Raw genomic sequence first — 12,283 nt, forward strand, 5'->3', positions numbered from 1 at the left:
CCAAAACTCCAATTCCATATCTGCCAAACATAATTTAAGGATAAATTGCAAATAAATCCCTTTATCAAATATTAGTTGTGAAGCAAAAACTCCATACTTTTAAGAATTAGCAAACATGAACATTCTGTTACCTAACCATTAATTAACACGGAATTAACAATTTTATCCTTATAATTTATTTATTTTTATTTTATTTTTCAAAAAGGTAAGAGATTTCATTGAAATTTCAGGGAGGAAAAGCAAAACATATCAACTTTTATATGATATAAATCCACAGCAATACAGTCAATAATAGCTAATTGAGACACTACTTGGTCGTTCATACATTTTTCTACTTGTAATATTAAATCAATAGCATTTTTATCAACGGGTGACTGACCCAACGGTACTATATTCATACTTTTCAATGAAATGTTGCATTTTATCTCGTATATTATACATGAAGAGGGGAAAAAAATATTCTGACAGAGGAAGGAAAATGGAGATAAAGGGAGGAAAATATGTATTTTGATAGGGATTAAATAGATATTTACATTTTTGACATTTAAAATTTGAATTAAAAATAAAATAACATGTGAGGTTTGTAATATTGAACCGCCGTGTGCGCGTTGAACATGACTAAATTTCGTTACTTTATAAACTGTGGATTGTGGAATAGAGGTTGTTTGCATGTCTTTTTAAATCTTCTCTTGCCATTTTAATAGTTGAGGGAAATTTAATTAATTATAGTTGGTGTTTGGGAAAAGTCATTTATTGCCTAGCTATATATATATATATATATGCATATGTATATGGATTGCATGTATATCAATATGATCGAATTCATTAAAAAAAATCGAATGGTGCAATTGCCTTTTGGATTAGTGCAATTTCTGAGCGGGTTTTATGCAATTGTATGCGCTGAAACACATAAATAGTACGTACCACATTGACTACCAAAGTCAAGTATTACGAAAATATGATAAACCATTGTTTAACTATACATATATATTGTAACTACTTGACTTCTGTTAGTGGATTGTAAACAAAACACTAGAAAGAAATTTAGAACATTAATAACGGATCTGTGTAACTACTTCCAACTTGTGAGTAAAATATATATATATTATTGTACACACTATATCATGCTGGTGTTACTGGTCCTGAATTCAATATTATATTAATAAAGGAAGCCAATTAGATGATATAGAAATTAAACAGTTAAAAGTTTCAGACCTTCCAAGAAGGATATAGCACTACCTACATCCATTTATATTTTATATGGGGATTGCCGGCTTTTTTATTTATTATTTATTTATTTATTGTTTTTCCTTTTAAGAGTATTGAAATTAATTAATTTATAAATTCAGTGAGGCCTCAAGAGTTTATAAATGAAAGTAGTAGTGTTGGGTTAGGGTTAGGGGTCAAGATCTACACACAGTAGTGACTACAACGTGTGTGGTAAGGGACTAAACTTGTAACATTTATTACTTTTGCTATCATTTTCCTATTTTTTGTGTACACTTAAAATCGAAAACTGTCAATTTTGCGAAAGACTAAATATGCATGAGAATTGCTATCATTTTCCTATTTTTTGTGTACTCTTAAAATCGAAAACTGTCTATTTTGCGAAAGACTAAATATGCATGAGAAAAATGCCATTTTTCAATATACTCTTCCTCCAACTTGAAAATTTAATTAAATTAAATTTGATGAAGCAGAGATGCCATTTTTAAATATACTCTTCCTCCAACTTGAAAATTTAATTAAATTAAATTTGATGAAGCAGAGAAATGTCCAGCGAATATTAATTAATAACAAAATTATTACAATATGATGGCCCTTGTCAAGAGCTTGGGTTTTGAGTTTGAGAAAACTCAAGGCATGTTTGGTGTGGTAAAATGAATTGGAATGGAATGAGAATGGAGGTAGGAATGAAATGAGAATGAGAATTCTCATTCCACCGTTTGGTTATAAACATGGAATGTGTAAAAATGGAATCTCATTCTCATTCCTATGTTTGGTAAGAAAGTTAGAATAGAATGAATTTATATTGTTTCTTTAAATTACATTTTATTATTAGTAAAAAAAATTTATTAAAAAAATTAATTTGCAAAAATAAAAGGAAGAGAGATAATAGAGAGAAAAAAATAAACGAGATAGAGAGAGGGGAACAAACATCATATATATATATAGTGTGTGTGTATGCGTGAATTATTTCTTTAAATTATTTTATTACTTTATTAATTCTTAGTGGGAATGGAATGATCATTCCACCTCTCAAGAAGTGGAATGGACATTCCACTTTTTTGATAGAATGGACATTGGTCATTCCACTTTTAATGTGACACACTAAACAAGAGAATAGAAACAAATGCATTTCATTCCACATTCATTTAATTCCATTCACTCACACTAAACATAGCCCAGCTTCACATAAAATAAAATTGTTTCCAAATTCCAATATCTTGCGTAAACAGACTAATTTATTTTTCTTAATAATGATGGCCCTTGACCGAATTACTCGTAGAATATTGGTGACGACGACTTGGCGCCATATAAGGTGGGATTTTCACTCTCGTTGCATCGGTTTCAATTAAATAGTTGGAGTACAAATTACTACCCTCACGCCACTTACCAATATATATATATATATACACACACATACATACATACACACACACTCATGGCAAAGTCACTCCACATAAAGCTTTTCTTGGAGAATGGTGTGTTGAGAGTTCTATAACTAGTGGTACCATCTCAATCCAAACCATAAAATTAAAGGTCACTTGCTCGATCTTGCTTGCAGTTGGAGCAATGAAAGCATTAATTTTGATGACAATTCACGTTTCAAATCCAAAATCCACTTAGACTTCACTATGACGATTCCACACACTAGCAATTTTATTCCAAAAAAAAAAAAAAAACTCACATGCAATAATAAAGGTGCATGTTTTAACTTTTACAATTTGGCATTTTAAAATTTAATCAATGTATTTGATAACTCCAATTAGTTGTTACTTAATCTGTAGAAGATATTGTTGTTTGAGTGCGTTTTCTCTCATCCGTAATAATAAGGACAAAATAATTATATTGTCAGTAAAAGAGTTTCAGCAAATATTTTGCCAAATTGGATAAAAAAAAAACTCTTCTAACATTAAAAGCTCTTTTAAATTATGGTTCCAAAACACCGACGTAGAAGCCAAATGAAAGTGATAACTTTCACTTCTTTTTTTCTTCTGTGTGAAAGCAGAATCATATGCCAGACGAGCCCATAGCATAGAGCAAACCTTTTTCCTTTTTTGAATTTTTGTGTGGGCATACAACTATGGCATTCATGGTTACCTCATTGGTGATATTTAATTACAAGTAACAATTAATAATTATAACAATTATAGTCTTAATTTCTTAATTTGAAATTGAATAACAATTTGAATAATATATATAACATATGATAGTATAAAACTACTATATCTGATAGTAGTTATATATCCAAAGAAGTATATATAATAAGAATGGAATATATATATATATATATATATATATATATATATATATATATATATATAATAAGAAGATGATCCCATGCACTTATCAACAATAACAATCACAACACTAGGGAGAAATGAGAAGTAAAGAAAATAATAATAATAAATAAAGGTGCATTTGGCAACAACTTAATTCCAATTTTAATTCCCGCCTGCTGATTGATACATATGCATTAATTAACCATGCAACCAATGTAGTTTCACTGAAATTAAAGATTCATGAATATTATGGGGTTGAATTTTGTACGATCAAAAAACCAATTGATACGTGTTTAATTTGTTCAAAACACCCTTTCTATTTTTACTATTTCTTAATATGTTATATATAGAAGAAATTTTAAAAATTTCTTTTCCAAATTAGAACATCATCTTTCCAGATATTTTTCTTTTATTTTACTCTTTTTCATACCCATGTTTGCTCTGACTCGGCTCACCAGGTTCAAAAGTGTCCTCAGACTCGGCCCGGCCATGTCAAATATGAGACGTCACATACAAAATAAATATGCATATATATATATATTAGGAAAAGACACGTGCGATGGCCTATAGAATTTTTGTTTTCATAAATATTTTTTAATTGTTAATTTGAAACTTGTAACATATTTTAAAATAATAATTTTGTGAGTATTTTAGAAATTAACAATGATTCTCTATGTATATGTAATTATTTTGTTTAATTCAACCAAAGTGAAAAGAAAAAAGAAGACCAGATCGACAACTATAACCGTCTTTTCATCATTAGTTTTTTATTTTTATTTTTAAATCAACCACTTCTAAACATCAATTATCAATTATAAAGAGAAAATAAAAAATATGCACACTACAAGCCTGATCCAATGTATATATATATATGTTATATGTGATAGAGTTTTATAGAAAATAAAATAGGTAATTTGTGGTAAAGTTTTATAGAAATTATTTTATTTTCTTTAAATATTTCCTAGTCTAATTAGATTTCCTTTTTAAAAAAACTCATAATAAATAGATAAATACATGTTATAAGTTTTATATAATATATAATAGGTAATTTGTGATAAAGTTTTATATAAATAAGTAATTTGTGTTAGAGTTTATAGAAATAGTTAATTTGGGATAGAGTTTTATAGAAATTATTTTATTTTCTTTAAATATATCATTGTCTAATTACATTTTCTTTTATTAAAAAACTCATAATAAATAGATAATTAGGTAATTTGTGTTAGAGTTTTATAAAAACTCTTTTTATATCATAAATAGATAAATACAGGTTATATGTGATAGAATTTTATAGAAAATAAAATAGATTATTTGTGGTACAGTTTTATAGAAATAGAAAATAAAATAGGTAATTTGTGGTACAATTTTATAAAAATTATTTTATTTTATTAAAATATATCTTTCTCTAATTAGATTTCCTTTTTAAAAAATACTCATAATAAATAGATAAATACTAGTTATATGTGATAAAGTTTTATAAAAAATATAATTGGTAATTTGTGGTAAATTTTATAGAAATAGGTAATTTGTGGTACAGTTTATAAAAAAAAAGGTAATTTGTGGTAAAGTTTTATATAAATTATCTTATTTTCTTTAGTCTAATTAGATTTTATTTTATTAAAAAACTTATAATAAATAGATAATTAGGTAATTTGTGTTAGATTTTTATGGAAACTCTTTTAAAAACTCTTTTTATACTCATTAATAAATATTATTTATATAAATAAATAAATAAATATTGAAATCCTTGTCTAATTAGATTTTCTTTTTAAATACCTCAAAATAAATAGATAAATAGGTAATTTGTGTTAGAGTTATATAGAAATTCATTTAAAAACTCTTTTTATATTAATTAATAAATATTATTTTATATTAATAAATAAATACTAAAATAAGCCAAATCCAATATATATATATATAGGTTATATGTGATAAAGTTTTATAGAAAGTTTTATTGAAATTAATTTTCTTTTAATATATCTAATAATTGCTAACTTATATAATTTATTTTTATTGGTAAATTATTTTATTATTTTATCGATAAATGATTTGAAACATCTTGATTGAATTTCAATTAAACAATTACCTAATTAATTTGAATTTTTAATTTATTTAATAATTTGAAACATCTTGATTGAATTTAAATTAAACAACTTGTGGTACAGTTTTATAAAAATTATTTTATTTTCTTTAAAAATTTCCTTGTATAATTAGATTCCCTTTTTAAAAAATACTCATAATAAATAGATAAATACATGTTATAAGTGATAGAGTTTTATACAAAATATAATTGGTAATTTGTGGTAAAATTTTATAGAAATAGATAATTTATGTTAGAGTTTTATAAAAATTATTTTATTTTCTTTAAATATATAATTGTCAAATTAGATTTTCTTTTATTAAAAAACTCATAATAAATAGATAATTAGGTAATTTGTGTTACATTTTCGTAGAAACTCTTTTAAAAACTCTTTTTATATTAATTATTAAATATTTTTTTATATTAATAAATAAATACTAAAGTAAGTCAGATATAATATATATATATAGGTTATATGTGATAAAGTTTTATAGAAAATAAAAAAGGTAATTTGTGGCACAGTTTTATATAAATTAATTTTCTTTAAATATATCAAATAATTGCTAACTTATAGGATTTATTTTAATTGGTAACTTATTTTATTATTTGGTAAATTACTTTATAATTTTATCTATAAATGATTTGGAACATCTTGGTTGAATTTGAATTAAATAATTACCTATTTAATCTGAATTGGTAATTTATTTAATAATTTGAAGCATCTTAATTGAATTTAAATTATACAATTTGTGGTACACTTTTATAAAAATTATTAATTTTTCCTTAAATATATCTTTGTCTAATTAGATTTTCTTTTCTAAATATACTCAGAATAAATAGATAAATAAGGTTATACGTGATAGAGTTTTATAGAAAATAAAATTGATAATTTGTGATAGAGTTCTATAGAAATAGGAAGTTTGTGGTATAGTTTATAGAAATAGGCAATTTGGGGTAGAGTTTTATATAAATTATTTTATTTTCTTTAAATATATCATTGTCTAATTAGATTTTCATTTGTTAAAAAAGATAATTAAGTAATCTATGTTACATTTTTATAGAAACTCTTTTGAAAACTCTTTTAATATTAATTAATAAATATTTTTTATATTAATAAATAAATATTGAAATCATAGTCTAATAAGATTTTCTTTTTTAAAAAACTCATAATAAATAGATAAATATGTAATTTGTGTTAGAGTTTTATAGAAATTCTTTTTAAAACTCTTTTTATATTAATTAATAAATAATTTTTTATATTAATAAATAAATACTGAAATAAGTCTGATCCAATATATATATATATAAAGTTATATGTGATAGAGTTTTTTTGAAAATAAAATAGGTAATTTGTGGTAGAGTTTTATAGAAATCAATTTTTTTTATAAATATTTACTTGTATAATTAGATTTTCGTTAATTGTTAACTTATAGGATTTATTTTAATTGGTAAATTATTTTATTATTTTATATATAAATGATTTGAAACATCTTGATTAAATTTCAATTAAATAGTTACCTATTTAATTTTAATTGATAATTTATTTTATTATTTGGTAAATTATTTTATTAAATAATTATTATTTTATTTTAATACGTAACTTGTTTTAGTAATGATTTGAATTTTGAAACATCTTGATTGAATATCAATTAAACAATTACTTATTTAATTTTAATTCGTTATTTGTTTTATTATTTAGTAAATTATTTTATTAAATAATTACCTATTTTATTTTAATAGGTAACCTGTTTTAGTTATTTTAATAATGATTTGAAATATCTTGATTGAATTTTAACTAAATAATTACCTATTTAATTTAAATGGTAATTTATTTTATTATTCAGTAAATTATTTTATCTATAAATAATTTGAAATATCTTGATTGAATTTCAATTGAACAATTACATATTTAATTTTAATTGGTAATTTATTTAATAATTTTTAGAATTTTTAGAATTTTATAGAGTTTTTTTTTTTAAGATAAAAATTCTTTTTATATCAATTAATAAATATTTTTTATATTAATAAATAGATACTGAAACATTTCACACATTTAATAATAATATTGATATAGATATATAAAATAGATTTATTAGGTAATTTGTAATTTGAATTTCATTAGGTAATTTGAAAGTGGTGATTGATTTTATTAATTAATTTTTAGAATTTTATAGAAACTCTTTTTATAAATGTACACAACTTTCTTGGCCTTTTGATTAGGATCAAGCGTAGTACTAAACTTTTGGGCTAAAAATTATTACTTAATAAAATTTAAATAAAATATTTATTATATATATTTATTTAGTTTTATAGTTTTATAAAAGGCTTCCATGTAATTCTTTATAAATCAAAACCGATGTGGGACAATAGAATAAAATTCAACTTGATCTTAGCCAAAAGGCCGAGAAAGGTGTGATTAATATTTCTTTAATGTTCCGTTCGTTAGGAAGGAAGTAAATTGGATGGAAGGGAGAGAAAAAGGGACGGATGAGACATCCCTAGGGAAGAGATTATGGACTTCCCTCGTTTTGTTCGGTTGGATGGAAGAGAAGAGAAGAACCTACCAAATTTCTTTGTTCCTTGCAAGAGAAGGGAATGGAGAATTTAAAATTATTTTTATCATTATACCCTTCATTATTATTTTTTTCTTCCAGTAAATAGCCATCATCTTTACTACTCATTTGAACAGTGCCATTAATTTCACTCTAATTTATTGTTTGCTTTAATTATATATATATATATATATATATATATATATACATATAATCATATTTCATCATGAATAATAATAATATAAAAAAATGTATCCCACTATTTACATACTTCGTTGATAAATATTATCCTAGTAGAGTCATGTCAAACTAAAATTCTTATTTTCAGCCATTTGCGTTGAACACTCAAAATTATTTGCACCACTAGTTGTAGTCTTACAATATATGACAACACTAGTGAAGTAAGTATTGTTTTTAGAACTAGTTGTGAACATGGAGTTTTTTTTTTTTTTTTTTGGGTTCTAAATATGTTCTAAAAAAATGCTTTATGGCATTGTATGGTTTTTTTAATATAAATAGTACATTTTTTTTTTTTTAAATTCTCTTTTTTACTAATAAGGAAATTATATAACAAACAATCCACACACACACACACATATATATATAAAAGATCCAGATTTCGACCAAATAAGGATTACAGAGGTCAGGTTAAAAGGCAAGATAAAAGAGAAGGTGTATATATATATATATAACACATGAATCATACATTGATAGGTGGTTTTTTTTTTTTTTTTTTTTTTTTTTTTTTTTTTTTTTTTTTTTTTTTGTGCGTGAGATGAGATGTGTGGGTTTAATTTTTAATATTTGGAAAGGATAATATTGTAATTTAATAATTTTATAATAGCTCCACTTGTTTTCTCTCCTGCCTTCCGCCCAAATTTGGGCGGATGAAAATTTGTAAAGAATGAGGGATAAGACATCTTTTTTATTATCCTTTCCCCCTCTGTGTCTCCTTACCGAAGGAAGGAATTTTGTTCATTCCCTCCTGTTTTCTTTCCATTCCTTTTTTTTTTCTACCGAAGAGATTATAAGTCTATAGTTTAAGAGATTTCCATGTAATCCTTTATGACTCAAAATTGATGTGGACTAATAAAATTCAACTTGATCTTAGACAAAAGGTCGATAAAGGTGTGATTAATATTTCTTTAGGTTTATTATTTTATAAGAGACTTCCGTATAATCCTTTATAACTCAAGACTGATGTGGGACAAAAAAATAAAATTCAACTTGATCTTTAGACAAAAAGTCGAGAAAAGTGTAAGAGGCTTTCATGTAATCCTTTATAACTTAAAACTGATGTGGTACAATAAAATTCAGCTTGATCATATTTCTTTAGGTTTATAGTTTTATAAGAGGCTTCCATGTAATCCTTTATAACTCAAAACCGATGTGGGACAATAAAATTCAACTTAATAATAGCCAAAAGGTTGAGAAAGGTGTGATTACTATTTCTTTAGGTCTATAGTTTTATAATAAGCTTCCATGTAATCTTTTATAACTCAAAACCTATATAGGACAAAGTAGCAAGCTACTCTAGTTGACTCGACCAAAAAAATATTAGTACTACACTTGATCTTAGCCAAAAGGACGAGAAATGTGTGATTTATATTTCTTTAGGTTTATAGTTTTATAAAAAGGTTTTTATGTAATCCTTTATAACTCAAAATTGATGTGGGACAAAGTAGCAAGCTACTCTAGTTGACCCGACCCAAAAAAAATTAGTACTACACTTGATCTTAGCCAAAAGGCCGAGAAAGATGTGATTAATATTTATTTAGGTTTATAGTTATATAAGAGACTTCTATACCGATGTGGGACAAAGTAATAAGCTACTCTAGTTGACCCGATCGAAAAAAATTTAATACTATACTTGATCTTAGCCAAAAGACCAAGAAAGGTGTGAGGTGTGATTAACATTTATTTAGTTATATAGTTTTAGAAGAGGCTTTATGTAATTCTTTATAATTGAAAACCGATGTGGGACAAGAAAATTGAATTTTATTAGGTAATTTGTAATTTGAATTAAATTCTTTAAATAAATTTTTATAAATTTTATTAAGTAATTTGTAATTTGAATTATAATTTTATTTTATTTATTTATTATTATTATTTTTCAATAAATACTGAAAGACTGAAACTTTTTACATATTTAATAATAGGTTAGATATAGATATAGATATTGGCTTAATTTTCATATCAACATGATAATATATACGTCTATATATATATAGATTTAGATAGCAATCGGGGTGGTGAAGCTATTTGTTGATGCAAATCAATATGGTCTTCATCTATCTTCATAAATCGATTTATGAAACCTTCAATCACATTAGACGAAATGAGAGAGGTGATATGAGTTGAAGGATGGACCGGATGGTGGGATCGGCAATGGGGTTGAAGGACGGTGGGAGTGTTCTTTTCTTCTAGCGGCTGTTGTTACTTGTTTGGTTAGGTTTTTTTTTAGTAACCCTTAATTGTTATAAAAGTGATCCAAGCTACAAATGAATCCAGCCGAGCTTTTGTTCTCTAAGTAATAAATCAAACCGCAGCCAATGCAACTAAACATATAAACTTTAAGCCTATAAACCTTCCTGAAGTCCGTTTGAGATTGTTTCTCAACTAGTTGAAAATGCTTTTATTATAAAAAATTGTGTTTGGTAACCATTAGAAGCACTTTAAATGATTATCAAATTTAGTTTAATAGATTTGGTAACCATTAGAGGCACTTGAAATGGTTACCAAATTTAATTCAATAAAGTGTTTGAATTGAAACTAGAATTTTAATTTATAAAACTGTATGTAGATCGAGGTTGAATATTTTAGGTAACTCTTTTTCAATAGACAATTTTGCCCACTTTATTTTTTATGTTACATCCCTTCCCCATAAAGTTGCTATTATTAAATATGGTAATCTCATATTTAAAGATATTATTATAAAATTAACAATAGAGGTGTTTTAAAAAATTGTTATCTAATAAATTAAAAAATAATTTAATAAAAAAAATATACTTATTATAATGTATCATTGATCGTCATTTTTTATTTATTTATTTTTATGACAACAGCATCCCCAATAAAGCTATTATTGTGATTGAGTAATATTTGTAATGATGTAATTCTTAGCCATGTGTTAGCATGTTTTTCAGATCACGGTAGAGAGAGTTGAAAAAGAGATGAGGTTAATAAAGAAATTTTAAGTTTAAGAAATAAGGTTATTAAAGAAATTTTAATTTTTAATTGAACTGAAAAAAAAAAAACGAGAAAGAGAGGAGAATGAATATAGCAACTACCAAAAAAAGAAAAAGAAATATAGGAAAATTTTGTCATCTAAAAATTATTTTTAGAATATTTAATAAACAAGTGTGTGTGTTTTTTTTTATTTATCAAATTGCACTTAAATGGTTATTTATTTGTAAATAAGTTTTAAAATTAGTCACTATTTTTTTTAAGGTCACTTTTTAACAATTTTATTTGAATTTTATAATTGAAACATTTATTTTAGAAAAGTTAAAAATAAAAATAATTTTTTTTTTTTTTTAGAACAAAAGGAGTATGTGCTAAATGTGAGTATTAATGTAAAAAAAAATTCCTATGGTGAATGTAAGTATTAATGTCACAAAATTTGAAGTGGAACTGAGGGGGGGTCTACCATAGGGCTACCGTACCGGCCCGTCAACATCCTATTGTCCTAATATTTTATTTTTTTAAGAAAGTGTGTGCATATATATATATATATATATATATATATATATATATTTTATGTCAAAAAAAGGACAATAATATTTTAATAATTACTACTACATTATTATAATTATAATTTTAATCAAGGTAAACCTCATTAATACATTATAATATTACTTCGTCCCACAAACACTAGCTGTCATTTACTGTTATATATGTTCTCGTAATTTTAGCTGTCTCTCTCACTCTACAATTTCAAAACACACCCTCCTCTTTCTCTTCACCTTCCCCACTACCATATTTGTATCATAATATCAAGTACTATATATAAACCTCCCCCACTCCCATATTTGTATCATAATCTCATCTATATATATATATATATTATAAATATATATATATATGCATACACAATGCACTATTCAACCCCTTCTCATCTCGTTTCTCAAATCTCTATAATCCAATAA

At 24.5% G+C, this 12,283-nt stretch overlaps 1 pseudogene; it reads right to left on the reverse strand.

The window, feature by feature from the left end:
* Positions 1-9,767: 9,767 nt before the first annotated feature.
* LOC132315118 (U2 spliceosomal RNA) lies at positions 9,768-9,896 on the reverse strand (annotated as a pseudogene).
* Positions 9,897-12,283: the final 2,387 nt, after the last annotated feature.

Source organism: Cornus florida, unplaced genomic scaffold (genome assembly GCF_030987335.1).
Source record: "Cornus florida cultivar Cherokee Brave unplaced genomic scaffold, ASM3098733v1 CherokeeBrave_3.0.0_Hap2_Chr06, whole genome shotgun sequence".
Lineage (NCBI taxonomy): Eukaryota > Viridiplantae > Streptophyta > Magnoliopsida > Cornales > Cornaceae > Cornus > Cornus florida.